The sequence below is a fragment of the Halichoerus grypus genome, chromosome 10 (assembly GCF_964656455.1).
Source record: "Halichoerus grypus chromosome 10, mHalGry1.hap1.1, whole genome shotgun sequence".
NCBI classification, from domain to species: domain Eukaryota; kingdom Metazoa; phylum Chordata; class Mammalia; order Carnivora; family Phocidae; genus Halichoerus; species Halichoerus grypus.
This window is the reverse complement of record NC_135721.1, coordinates 67059468-67075066: the sequence shown is the minus strand read 5'-3', so window position 1 is coordinate 67075066 and position 15599 is coordinate 67059468.

Genomic DNA, 15599 nt, shown 5'->3' with positions numbered 1-15599 from the left:
GGAAATGCAAATCAAAACCACACTGAAATATTACATTCTTCAGAATGGCTAAAATAAAAAAGACAAGAAATAACAAGTTCTGGTAAGGATGTGGAGAAAAAGGAACCCATGCGCACTGTTGATGGAAATGCAAATTGGGTCAGTCAATGTGGAAAACAATATAGAGGTTCCTCAAAAAATTAAAAACAGAAATACCAGATGATGCAGTAATTCCATTACTGGGTATTTACCCAAAGAAAATGAAAACACTAATACAAAAATATATATGCACCTCTACCATTATTTGTAATAGCTAAGATATGGAAGCAACCCAATTGAACATTTATAAACGAATATATAAGGAAGATGTATATATACATGATGGAATATCATGTAGCCATTAAAAAGGATGAGATCATGCCATTTATGACAATATGGATGGACCTAGAAAATCATTATGTTTAGTGGCTAACTGACATAAATCAGACTGAGAAAAACAAATACCATAAGGTTTTACCCATATGGGTTATCAAAAAAATAAAAAATCCAAATGAAAAGCAGAATTGGACCTATAAGTAAAGAGAACAAACTGATGGTTACCAGAGTGGGGGGGAGAGTGAGAGGATGGGCAAAATGGGTGAAGGACAATGGTAGATAGGGGCTTGCAGTTATGGAATGAATAAATCGTGAAAATAAAAGGTACAGCATAAGCAATATAGTCAAAAATATTTTAATAGCATTGTATGGTGACAGATGGTAGCTATACTTGTAATGAGCATAGCATAATATATAAAACTGTCCAATCACTATGTTGTACACCTGAAACTAATGTAACATTGTGTGTCAACTATATTCAAGTAAGCTATGAAGCTATGAAGAAGAATAAAAATGCACTTAAAACTAGAAAGCCCAATGGGGAAGGGGGTTTCTATTTATTTAAGGAGATAAATATATGTGATATATGTGCATAAATATAGGAAAGGAGTAAGCCATTCTTCCAGAAACATGGAAGAATATTTGCAAATGCTGTGAGGTGGGGGGCATCTTGCTATATTTAAGAATATAGAAAAGTAAAAGAAAATCAATGTTGGTGGAGAAATTAGTGGCAACATAGTAGAAGATGAGGTTTGGGAGACAATCAAGACCAGATCATAGAGCCTTGTCAGCCATGGGAAGAAGGAATCTTTCTGATACACACAAAAAACATACAGTAACAGGAATGATTCTCATTTTTCCAGATCTTTGCTCATTATTTAAAATCCATCCTCTCTTAAGTGTCTGCCTTTCATATTCATGAACTCTGGTAAATATTTCAGAGAATAGGACTAGATTTACAAGGCGAGGTGGGTTGACCATCAAATAGGGAAAGAACTATATCCTGAATCTCCAAGCTGCTGTCTGAAAGTATCTGACCCAACAAGTGGCACTCTTAGATATTTGACTGATAAGCTATACTAAATTTGGATATTTAGGCAGAAGGATGATATTTCACTTATAACTTTTATTTTTATTTTTTTATTCTTTTTTCACTTTTTTTTTCACTTGTAACTTTTAATCTGAAGAAACCATTAAACATAGTGTTCCTCTTTCTCCACAGTCCTTGCATAAAGTTTTGGTTTTTTGTTTTTTTTTTTTACATCTTTAAGGTTTTGAGATATACATTTTGTTGCATTTTAACCAGATAAAGATAGTGAAGTGACATATATTTAGTCTTACAGTTTATGAAATATAGAAATTTGATGAAGAACTACAAGGATAGATAATCTATGAGATAACATCAGACCAAGAAAGTAACAACCCATTATGAATGGAGATGCTGTAATTTAACCTTTCTGAACCTTGTAAAGTTGTGCCTCCAATAAGAAAGAATTACACCAAACAGAAAGAAGTTCATACTATTTCTGTTTCATTTTCCGTTATTGTAATTTTGCTATATACACCTAAAAATATTTTTTACCTGAAATAATACTATTTTTCCTTCTGGTAAAATCAAATTAAAGTGTTGTTTTCTAATTCTCAGAATGCCATATTATCAACATTTAGGAGTCTAAAAATCCACAGGAGTAAATTTATGAGCCTAAAAACCTACAGAAGGAAAAACTAAGCCACAGGAAAAAAAATGCCACCCAACCTACTTCTGTTATCCCCACAGCTGTATTTGAAAAGAAATAACTATTCTCACAAACCACCAAAATGTGGGACTAGAATGCACTGCTTTGAATTATACTTTATGATGATAATGCCTTGTGGTCTTGTTTATTATTGTGTTTAGAGAGCCCATAATATAAACTTTTTTTAGTGGTTTTCTGCTTTACCTGGCAGCTCCAAGCCACTTTCAGAGATACTACTACAGGGGATAATCAAGGTAACTTTTGATACTTCAATTCTTTACTTCCAGGATATATTTTTCTCCATTTTAGACTACGAACCATCACTTTTTAGCACTAAAGCATGCTTGTGTGGTGAAAATATTTTTCACAGTTTTGATCTATTCTTAGGTACCAGGATCTACCTCTTTATTTGGTAGCTGAGTCCTTTGGGAATCCTCAGAAAAAAATATTACAAAGCCTAGGCACATGACAATGAATATATTTTCCTCATTTATCTCATCCAGTTCTCTATAATCTCTTATATCCAAGATATATTTAAGATACCTTCTTCACCACTGTATCCCATTATCAAAAGTAGTTCCTGATACATAGTGGCAGTTCAGGAATATATTTTAGTTGCATTATTTTTTTTCATTATATTGTGTTCCAGTGGGAGTTTTTATTATTCTCAGGTAATTAAGAAACATAAAGTAAGCCTTCCTTCCCCCTAATACAACATCATGATTTTCTTGCAATTTCAATAACTTCTCATAAACACTGACCATATCTTATTACCAGAAGGGAAGGGAAATGAGTCAAGGGGATAGTGAAGAGAATATTACTTGTAGAGGAACAAAGAATCATCTGCAACTTTGATCCTGTTGATGGGAAACAAGAAAAGAGCTGTGACAACTAATGCAGTTAGCTTTTGGCTGTAAGTGCTAAGATCAGGCTTCATCAGATAAGCAGTTGACTGCATCCTAAGGTAACACTTTTCTCTATTGGCTTCCACCATCACAATATATATCTTTGCATTCTTAGAGATTCCACTTTCTTTTTGTATGTGCATGGCTCCTCCTTTTCTATGAATCTCATAATATTTGGTTTCCCGAAGACACTTGTCTGAAGTTATTTCTTCTTCCCTCTCACTCTCCCTTTGTGTGATATACGCTATGATCCTATTTGAGGATTGCTTTTAAACCTCTATTTCTATGGGTAATTTTCTTCTATCCTTTTGGTCCATTTTTTCACCAGCTTCTATTTCTAAATGGATATTATAGAGATTTTAAGGGCAATGTAGTAAAATTCAACTTATCTTCTCTATAATATTTTTCTCTTACTGATATCTCATAACTTCAGAATGGTAAGTTATTCTATAGTAGGGAGTGCAATGAATTAAAAGGGTGTCTTTTTGGTTAAAACAGTGATGTCCTCTCCAGCTCTCGTTTCCTCTACTGTACTATTCCTCCCCGCTGACCATACTGTCAGAGTCCCCTCGTGCTTGAAATATCATCTAACATGATAAAATATTGCTTGTTGAATCTTGTGTTGCATATCTAGGGAGTAGGCAAAAAAATCACTAAATGCAGAAGGATTTCTACCTTCTGCACTAGAATTTCTATCCTCCTACTACACCCCACCCCAAAAAAACCCAAAACCAGCTTAAAATGAACAGAAAATTAAGCACATTTTATTTTTTAAATGGAGTCTTTTTTTTTAAATGGAGATTTTTTTATTTTTTAAATGGAGACCTAGAGGTCATGAGTAATTAAAGACATCATTTAAATCACAAATTTGAGGCACTGACCAGTACTTAATATACAAAGGACTGATTTAACTAATCAAACAGCACTATTTAATTTACAGTAAAAAATTCCTCATTCTATTAAATGTTTCTGTTTAAGAGTTAACTGTGAACACATTTTACTTTGATATCAGCATCTGGAACAATTCTTAAGTGATTGAAAATTGATCATTGAAGTCCAACACATTGCTTATTAGCTATTCAATAGTTTCCTTTACTAATGGCTCAGTAGTCTCTAGGAATTGAAGAAAATGTTAGACTACTTAACATTTAATGTTCTGAGATACTATCAGTTTTTCTCCACTGAAAATAAATGGTAAGCATCAAATGCATCCACATAATAATCACTCTGTGTGTATGATATAAGTAAACTATTTTTAGTATACTATTAGAAACATATAATAAACAAATACAGAAGGTAAGTTAGATAAGAAAAATTAGATAGATGCATGTATCATCCATTGTATTTGCTAGATTTACTTGGGTACCTGTTTATCCCAAGATGCTTTTATTAGCCAACAGCAACAATTCAAAAATCCAGTAGTATTGTCTGTAGAAATTGCCCATGAATCACAGCATAGTTGCATCTTGTTTACCAGGGTGTCAAGCAGAGTCAAAGTTGTGGTTTTAATTCAAGTGGGGTTAAGAAGCGTTCTTTTTCCCAAGCATGTATTTAAATGAGTTGTATAAGGACTTGGATTTTCTTGATTTACAAAAGGATGCAGTGAACCTTGTAAGGGCCCTTTGCCTAGCTTCTGTGTTTTTTGCTTGCAACATATTTCACTTAGGGAGCATTACCCTGTGACTACTGGGGCCATTTTGCCCACATAATTAGAAGTTCCTTGGAATTTACATCATCTTGAGGCAGCTCTTAGCCAATGACTAACTGCTGCAGGAGTATAAAAACCTTCATCCCTTGTTTGTAACCAGGACAAACAGTGAGGCACAATTTATACCCTAGAGCTCCCCGGTGGAATTAGCTTTAACTGAAATCACAGCTTTGCTTGGCTTCCTCCCCTTTCTCCTCTTGGTTCTCTTACACTCTTAAAATTTTCTGTCTGGAATGCATACTAATAAACCCATTGCATACTAACCTTCTTCTCATGACTTGCTTCTGACATGTATCCATTTATGTATTTATTTTATGGCAGAGACAACCAGGGATGCAGGAAAAGGGAGAGGAGCATAGTATGGCATGGTAATTCTCCCTGTTTACTCTCTTTCACTGATTTGGAATGCCAAAAAACTTCTAGAAGAAAGAGCTATTTTATGAGCCACTTTTTGAGATTCTGAAGTGTCCATGATGATTTAAGACTAAGATGATAAGTTATGGGAGCAAAGTTAGGGAGAGGGGCATTCTCCAAATTCTTGTGGCAGGCTCAGTATGTTTGAATACCTCAAGGACTGTTGGCTTTAAAGCAAGAGGAGAGAATAATTTCATTGGCACTTGCAATGGAAGATTTTAGCAGTAAAGACAATGGTTGGTTACCATTAAGAGCAGTTCACAAAGAATATCTTCAGACTTGTAACTGAGCAAATGAGACACCATCTATGAACAGTCAGAGCTTATGGAGAACCACAGAGAGTAAAACTGTTATACCATTGTGAAGGCATCCTTTTGTATTCTACTAAGAGTTTGGTTGATCTACTTCTATAGTGTCTTAGAAAGATCTCATTAAGTATAACCTTACTTATTAAATAAGGATATCTTCTAAGAAACTTCTATTACATAATGTTAATTCTCATTAAGAACAAAAATAAAGAGATGCTAATTTTTTTGTGGAATAAAAAGGATTTTCCTATCACCCTAATTATAGAACTATGTGAAACTAAATTATTTTTTAAATTCCTCCAGTAAATCTGGTAGGAATATTAAGCGTAAGTTAGCCTTTCCAATGTAACTCTCTTAGGCCCTTTTTGGAGCAGAAAAGAATAAAGAATTTCAACTCTCTGATGACAGCCATGTACAAAAGGGCTCTGGCTTTAGATCTAAGAATAGGAAGAAGTCATAAGGTCTCAAGACACTTGCCTGAAGGTTAATTAATCAGTATTAGTATTCATTTCACAACTATATTTTTACTTGCTACCAATTGGCTGAGCAGATGGTGAAGGCTAGAAATTTGGCACATCTTAAAAAATAATCAGATCTCATCAAGTCAATTAGTTTTGGAAACTACATTAGAAATTCTTTGCTGACTTAAGGAGAAACAGTTTCCTAATAATGTTTGTTCTGGGAACAAGATTTGTGCTGAAAACAATTCTTCTCTACTTAATCACCTCCCCGTCCCCCCCACTACACACACACATACACACACACACACACTCACACACACTTGTTGATGGAAACAAACAGAAGGAGGCTCCCCCCCCGCAAAAAAAATAATAAAGAACATTTTACAAGCTAACTTAGTCTCTGGCTAGGAGAAGGCACCAGAATTTGATTCCTTCCACTTTGGCTTGTACCAATGGCCTAAAACAATTTCTTCTACCTTTAAAGGAACATAAACACATACACAATAAAGAAAAAAGGGGAGAGAGAGAGAGAGAGAGAGAGAGAGAAATCCCAAAGCAGCAGAGAAGAATAAGAAAGAAACATAAGGCATATTATATAAGGGAGTCAAACAGTCAGTCTCCTGCCAGCAAACCTGAGATGATTAATTGCCAGCTCCACAGAAGGTGTAAAATTTTAAAACAAGAGAAAAGAAGAAATGACCTGAGGAAACATTTAAAACATTAAACAGTTTAGCTTTCTCCAGAACTACTTGATAACCAAGTAAGAAAAGAGTATGAGAGAATTGAATTCTATAATGCTCCTTTGGTAGCAGATCACAGATACTGATTATTTAAATGATCTCTTAGATGCCTATGAACTGATTGATGTACAAAGGTGCAAAAATACCAAAGGAGGTGATGGTAGATATAATTGATATGGAGGTGATGGTGGCAACTATGGTGGTGGTCTTGGTTATAGTAATAGAGGAGGCTATGGTGGTAGTGGACCAGGATATGAAAACCAAGGAGGCGGATATGAAGGTGGTGGTGGAGGATATGATGGTAACAATGAAGGAGGAAATTCTGGAGGTGGTAACTATGGTGGTGGTGGGAACTATAATGATTTTGGAAATTATAGTGGACAACAGCAATCAAATTATGGACCCATGAACGGGGGCAGTTTTGGTGGAAGAAGCTCGGGTAGTCCCTATGGTGGTGGTTATGGATCTTGTGGTAGAAGTAGTGGATGTGGTAACAGAAGGTTCTAAAAAAAAATTCAGAAGAAAAGAGCTACCGTTCTTAGCAGGAGAGAGAGCGAGGAGTTGTCAGGAAAGCTGCAGGTTACTTTGAGACAGTTGTCCCAAATGCATTAGAGGACCTGTAAAAATATGCCACAGAAGGAACGATGATCCATAGTCAGAAAAGTTACTGCAGCTTAAACAGGAAACCCTTCTTGTTCAGGACTGTCATAGCCACAGTTTGCAAAAAGTGCAGCTATTGATTAATGCAATGTAGTGTCAATTAGATGTACATTCCTGAGGTCTTTTATCTGTTGTAGCTTTGTCTTTTTTTTTCTTTTCATTACATCAGGTATATTGCCCTGTAAATTGTGGTAGTGGTACCAGGAATAAAAAATTAAGGAATTTTTAGCTTTTCAAAAAAAATACCAAAGAGCATTCAGATAATACCAAAAATGTAAAGATATATAAAATAATATGGAGACCTATGATATATCTTGGCCTCAATTTATTATTGTTGTTTGTTTTAGAGAGTAGTTATTTATATATTCACATATACACACATATACACAATATGTTAGGCAGTGTTATTGGAGTTGTGGGGAAAAAAACTGAACAAAAACAGACTAAAATCTCAACTTTTATAGGGTTTACTTTCTATTAAGATAACAGATATTAAACACTAAATTCAACATATAGTATATTATAATGTGATGACTGCCTTGGAGAAAAATAAAGCAGTGATGATGAATAGGAGTGTTTGGAAGGGTAGTCTTAACTGTATATAGGTTGGTCAAAGGAGCCCTTATAGAAAAGATGACCTTTGGGCAAATCTGAAGGACATAAAGGTGAGAACTATCTGGGGGAGAGGAAAGAGTAGTTGGGAGAACTAAGGCAGCTTGTGCCTGCCATTGCTTGAGTTTTAAGAGAGAGATACTACTATAATGTGAGCAAGGGGAGAGTAGGAGGAGATGAAGGGAAAGAAATAAAGAAGACCAGATGATGCAATATTATGTAGATAATAGGAAGTGAGATGGAGGACCTTGGAGAATTTTGAGCAAATAAATGACATGCTGTGAGTTATATTTTAATGAGAGTATCTCAGTCCTCTTCCTATGAGAATAGATTAATAGGGGCAAAAGCTGAAGCATGAAGGCTGTTGGAAAAGTCTAGGCTCGATACATAAATTGTGGCATCATAAGAAACATATGCATTGATAACACCTGACAATATTTGATTATTAGGTGGGCATCCAGGTAATATTTTTTTTAAATCATCATGAACAATGAGACACACATTCTGATAACTCTTAGAATCTTAAAAATAAGTGAAAATCTCTAAGTTTGTGTTGGAAGTGTGGAGAATATGGATCTGTTGCATGGATTGCAATTATATATTTTTTGTTACTTTAAAACAAAAACTTGAAAATGTTCAATAAGTAATCCCATCTTAGGCATAACCATCACCTGGGACCTTGTTAGGAATGTAGATTCTGGTACACTGTTCAAGACCTACTGATTTGTATGCATATTAAAGTTTGAGCAGCACTGATCTATTTTATACAATTAAATTTATAGATGAAAAAACAAAGACCACAGATGGCAAGAGAGCACAGATGGCAAGAGAACACAGACTCCCTGGATCCTTTACATTCATTTGTGTCTTTGGTTGTTTCAAAGATGTTTTCTTCCTAACAACATAATAACCACTCTGAGGCAAGTTTCTCATTACTGTAAAATCAATGGAGATACGGATTTTTGCTTTGCTCATCACTGTGTCCACAGCACCTAGAATGGTGCCTCGACTTGAGTAGGTGTTTACAAACTTTGAATGAATTAATTATACACTGATTGTTATGCATAGTCCTCAAGCTTACTGAAAACTCAAACCACCACACACAAGAATGGACAGGAAAATATAAGACCAAAGGATATCTATCCTGCTTGCTCCAGAAACAGACACACACTTTCTCAAGTCCCTTTTATGGGACATTTGCTAGCAATTGGCCAAAGCAACTTAGATGGCCAAACTCAAAAATAAGATACAAGAACATAGATTTCATCTCCTGATTGCAGTAACTGAAGTGTAAGTAAATAAATAATGTAGATAGAATATGAGATAAGAAATTAGTTATTAGTTCGATTTGGTTTATGGCTTTTATGTGCTAAACTTGTACTTGCCTCATACAAAGCTGATTCACACCCATCTCAACCTATAAGGCGCCCCACAAGCATTTCATGCTCTGCTCAAATAGCCTCTTCATGTAAACTTCCCTGATCTCTCTAGCAACAATTTTTCTCTGTTCTGTATGTGTACATGTTACTTTCTCCAAATCTATAATTTAGCACTCCTTCTTGTACATTATTCTACTTACTTTGGGCTTCTTTTTGCCTATCATTCCAACCAACCAATACTGAAAAAACTGTTAAGTTGCCAAAATATAAGAAAATTCTAACTCAAAGAGCTTCTAGGAGAAGGGGATTCTCTGTATTGTTAAAGGAAGGGGAGGGGGTATATGCTTATAGTTTCTATCCTTCCTCTTCAATTTTAGAAGTCCTTATGGAAATTCTGTTTTCACATATTTACTTTGGAAACAGCCTCTTGAATCAAGGGTTATTACAAACCCATGATGCTCACTTAGAGTCTGTATAGTTTCTAATTTTGTCACCTTGATTTCCCAGGATGCTACTGTTTGACAGAGTTTGCATTTACCTTCTCCTCCTCTATCAGTTTCCTGGTTTCCCAAGCATACTTAGTATTGGGATGAACTAAAAGTCATTTTCTTGTAATTAAATACACTTGAAATAAAGTTCACCAAGCATAAAAACTCCTCTAATCTTCTGTCAACAAAGCCCAATAATGAAATCTGTAAGAAGAAATTCTTAAGTTTAAACTCCAGAGTTCAAATAAGTGGGCTTTAAAATAATTTTTAAAATCACTAAAGTGGGGGGGGTAATTTACCTACTATTAAGACATAGGAATATTATTTATGAAAGTGAAATTGTATAAAATTTCTGACTGATGGAAACAAGCCATCATTAATGGCAATAGATAAGCATTGAGCACTTATCCCAAGGCTTGGTGCTGAGGTATAGAATAGAAAGCTGAATATGAGCAGGCATTCAATTAGCCACTTATGCTACTTATGCTCTACATGGTGACGAGAAGTGGAAGCCAGCTTTCTGTTATCACAAAGGTGACTGTAAACATTTATTTGTGTATCTATAACATCCCTCCACTTGTAAAAGTCACTTAAGCCTCTTCTATGACCAGGTATCTTTCTTTTTCGCTGAGGAGAAGCCAAAAGGGATTGATAACAATCTAACTTCATAAAGTAGCTCCTTCTTGAATGATTGGTGTTATTAAGGGTATTCATGAATTAGAACCAAATGGGACAGACCATCGAATCATACCATTTGGATAGAACTAAAACAAATTAATCTGTTTCTGAAATCCACCCTTGCTACTGGTGTGTATCCTGAGATTTAGTTTAGGATTTGAATTTTTTTCTTTTTTAACTAAAGAGATTACCATTTTTTTCTTTTCTTTTTTTTTTTTAAAGGTTTATTTATTTTTTGAGAGAGAGTTAGAGCACCCGATGCAGGCTGCACTAGGGGCTCCACTGGGTTCAATCTTAAGACCCAGAGATCATGACCTGAGCTGAAACTAACAGTAACCCCTTAAGGGACTCAGCCACTCAGGCACCCCACCATTGTTTTTCAAAGAGACACCCTTTATGTTGATACTCATAAGAACATAGACATAAGTGGATGGATACCATGGTAGTGGGTTATCCCCAAATTAAAGATGAGCAGAGGACAATGGTTTATGTGACATGCCTAAGGTCATGATGGCAGACTTGGGAAGAAAGCTCAGCTTTTCTGACTTTATGTTTAATGTGCTTTCCAATAAAAACAACTCTAGTTACCTTTATCAATGCACAATACTTGAAAATCTAGTTATGCATTAAAGGCCTCAGGTAGATGGGTAAGTGCTTTTTTCTCATATATTGAAATTAACCCATCTCTCTGAATTTTATGGCAAAATATTAGTATGAAACACTGATAATGTGTATATAATGCATGTATTTTATTTGCTTTGTGGTTAACTTTGTCCCAATATCTTCAGTGAAGATTTGTTTCCACTCCTTAGGCATTTTCACAAATGAATTAGTTGATCCATGGACTGGAAGAAAATAATTTGATGTAGAATAACCAAAACTTATGTCAGACCAAAAAAAGAAAAGAATGCTTATTGTTTAATTATGATGATAAGTTTTAAGATAATGATTTTCTAAGATTAAGGGTAAGGGATGTGGACATTTTTCAACCTAGGGCTGCTTATTAGCTGTGTATCTTTGGCTAAGTTATTAAACCTGCTTTATATATTAATGTACTGCTCTACAAAATGAGGACAAAAATAATACCTACCTCATAAGCTTGTAGTGGATTGAATGCACTAATATGTGTAAAGCACTTAGAACCATGTCAGGTACATAAATATGCACTCAATAACATACTTTTATTATGGTCTTAGTTAAAAAGCCTAGGGGAATTAAATATAGTGATTTTATTTAACTGAGACTGAGCTGTTCTTTTTCCATATACTTTTTACTAGCTGTCATAAATCTTTTCATCAATGTTTTTTTTTTTTTACTCTTGGAATTTATAAAAATAAAAAAAATGTCTGCAAAAATTATATAGTTCTTTATTTTTATGAAATTTTGCTGTGAATAAAAATTTTCCAGACAGATAACTACTATTTAATATAAATGTAAAAGCTTCAAAAATATAATAAACCCAAAACTAGAGCAAGTGGTGTGAGTTGTGATAACATTATTATTCAATGTGGGACCAAATGTGTTTAAAGATAAAGAGCAGTTGCAGAGCTGTGGAAGTGGTTGATGGATTAATTAGATGTTTATGATAAGTGTTAATACATAGGTCAAGGAAATAGAGGGATTAATATAAGTGTTTACTAATGGTTCATAATACCCAATCCTTGATTTATCTTTGGTAGTCCTTTCCAAAGGACTTTCTCATTTCTTTCCCTTTCCTTTATATGTAGGCATCTCAGCCTCCCTTCCTTTGAGTTTCTCTTCCACTTTTATTCCCCATTTTGAATTTCATTCTTTTATATTTTTAGCTCCTTCTACATTCTTTTTTTATCCATTAATACACTGAAGAATAACAAAAAGTGGACATTATTATTTTTAAACAAGTTCATTTCTTGTTCATAATTCTGTAATTTGGATACTATTGTGTATATGTCCCATTACAAATGAGTCCCTATATTTCTGTGTGACTTTTCATCATTTCAAAGGGCCTACCAGTCTATGTCATATATAACTTCCCCAAAAAGGTAAAGTCTAAATTCCCATTTAGGATAAAGGTAATCTTGATTTTACTAGTTTTCTCAGCTTTCTTAATAACTATTCTTACACTCACTTCTAGATTAAAGAACTGCTGTGATGTTCATTTGGCATTTGCTCTTCCCTGGAGAGCCTAGGAGGTAACACTTATAAAGTAAATGATAATTTCCTATATCTCTACTCTTTTTTGATCCTATTCCTTGGGGGTCAATAAAACACATGGTTAAATTGATTTTCTGAGGCCCCTAAACCTAAAGTCTTTGTTTTTCAAAATGATGTGATGCTATTATGGTTTATGAATGCTAAATGGCATTCTTGATCTATGTCAATATTCATGCCTGGTCAGATTGTCATTAACTTTCACCTTTATTGCAAACTTTCATAGGAAGCCACATGGAGGTGACACATCAATTTGAAAATAGTTAATTAGTGGCCTGCTCCTCTTTGCAGTTCTCTCCAACAAGGGCATACACATCAACAGATTAATATTCCCATAGCACTAAGTCACCATTAAATTTAGTATGACAATTGTATTTCAATATGGCCATTGGTCTTTTCCTTAATGTGTTCAAAATGAAAAATGTGTGTGAGGCGTCAAATATTCAGCACATTAAGTGAATAATAAGAAACATGATTTAGATATTGTGGGGAATATACTAAGAAACACTTTTACTCCTCCTGCAACTAAAGTACAAATTTGGAGAAACATTAATATTCTTATAAAAATGTTAAAAACAAAGTTAAAACATCTTATGTAAAGTATATATAAACACATATGTAATATGCTTCCAAAACTGGGTATGGCATGCTATTAAACCTATAAATTATGGTATTTTAAACATAAAAATGTGTACTTGGCCAGGAGAGTGATCTACTTCATGGGAAACTCTATTATGCATTTAGCATGTAAGAGTGTATGAAATCCACATAATTCATATAGACAATAACCAGTAATGTTCTGTCACCACATATACAACTGTTATTGAAAATGATGACAAAATTGAGGGTGATGCATATATTCTCAAGTGTCTGATGAATTCGTTGTTTTGTTACATAGGAAATATTTTATTCTTTAAAAGTTAAAGTTAGGGCACCTGGGTGGCTCAGTTGGTTAAGCGACTGCCTTCAGCTCAGGTCATGATCCCAGGGTCCTGGGATCGAGTCCCACATCGGGCTCCCGGCTCAGCGGGGAGCCTGCTTCTCCCTCTGACCCTCTTCCCTCTCATGCTGTTTCTCTCCTGCTCACTCTCTAGTAAATAAATAAATAAATAAATAATCTTTAAAAAAAAGTTAAAGTTATTCTTTAATTAGTTAAAAACATCTTACAAGTTTCTCAGATTTTGGTTAGTCTTTTATTGTGGGCTTTTTGTGGGGTGTTTTTGGCACAAAAGGTAGGAGCATGAAATAAATTCATGAACACACCTGTAGAGGAAATTACAAGAAGATGACAGGATGATGGGCACAAATAGCAATAATATGGGGATTATTGCTAAAATCACCCTTTGTGCTGAGACATTATCATTTTAACAATCAGTTGCTGGTGCCAGTTGGAGGTTGGATACAAAAGGAAAATTAAATACTTGTCCTTATCTTCAATATTCTTGGTATTTTGTTCAAATAAAAATATACAAGTGAGATCATTTGGTGCTTAATAACTTCTAAATTATATAGTAGTTATTAGAGACAAAATTGGATTACAGAGGAGTAGAGGTTTGGATGAGCCCAGGTAAATTGAATGATTCCTGTGATTGGTGAAACTCTCTAAATAATCGTTAATGTATGGATGTTTGTTTTCAGTGGAGAAATGGAATGATTTTATATGAATGAAAAATAATTATAGGAACAATAAGGAACTGAGAATGAATGCTTTGTGTCCTGGATGTATTATAAGAAGTACCAGTTTCATCCAAGGGAAGCTTTGATATATAGAAGAAAAAGCATGGAATTTGGAATAAAACACTGTTTGAAATTTTTGTTCTGCTACTTAGCAGCTGTGTAATATGGACAAGTTAGTTGACATCCTTTGGTCTTAATTTTCTCATTGGCAAATTAGAGTAAGTGATAAATAATTTAGAAGTATTTTTTGAGGATTGCATGAAGGAACAAATGAAAAAGCCCAGTACAATATCATAGGAATTGCATGAACATTTCCTAAAGATCCCTAAAGTGGTGAAAAAAAAGGTCAAAAAGAGAGGTCATATTATGTTCATAGATTGGAAAAACATAATAAAAATGTCAGTTGTCCTCAAATGAATATTCAAGTTTAATGTAAGAGAGAAAGAGATTTTTTTTTCTAGATACAGTTTATTCTAAAATGTATATGAAAAAGCAAGGAACTAGCTCAACCAGTACATTCTAAAATGTATATAGAGGGGCACTTGGGTGTATTCAGTAGGTTAAGCATCCAACTCTTGATTTCAATTCAGGTCGTGATCTCAGGGTCCTAAGATCGAACCCTGTGTGGGGTGCTGCACTGGGCATGAAACCTGCTTATGATTCTCTCTCTCCCTCTTCTTCTGCCCCTCCCCCTTTCCACGCACTTTTTCTCTCTAAAAATAAATGAATAAATAAATAAATACATAATAAAAATAAAATGTATCTGGAAAGGCAAAGAAGTAGCTCAAAACAGTAGCTCAACAAATTTGAAAAAGAAGAATGAAGTGAGAGGAATCAGTCTAATCTATTCCAAGACTTACTATATACCTTAGTAGTAAAGGTTATGGTATTGATGAAGGGATAAACACATAGATCAGTGGAATAGTATAGAGATTATGGAAATTGACCCACAAAAATATGCCCAACTAATTTTTCAGTTTTGACAAAGGTAGAAAATTGATTCAATGGAAGAAAGAGCATTTTTAACAAATGGTGCTGGAGCAGTTGGCCATTCATAGACAAAAAGTGAACCTTAAGTGTTACGCCTTATACAAAAGTGAACTCAAATGGATAAATGTAAAATGTAAAACTGTGAAAATTTTAGAAAAAAAATCAGAGAAAATCTTCAGGATTATACTAGGAAAAAAGTTAGACTTTATACCCAAAGCATAATTTATATAAGGAAGCATTCATAAATTGGACTTTATAAAAATTTAGGATTTTTGCTCTCCAAAAACCCTATGAAGAGG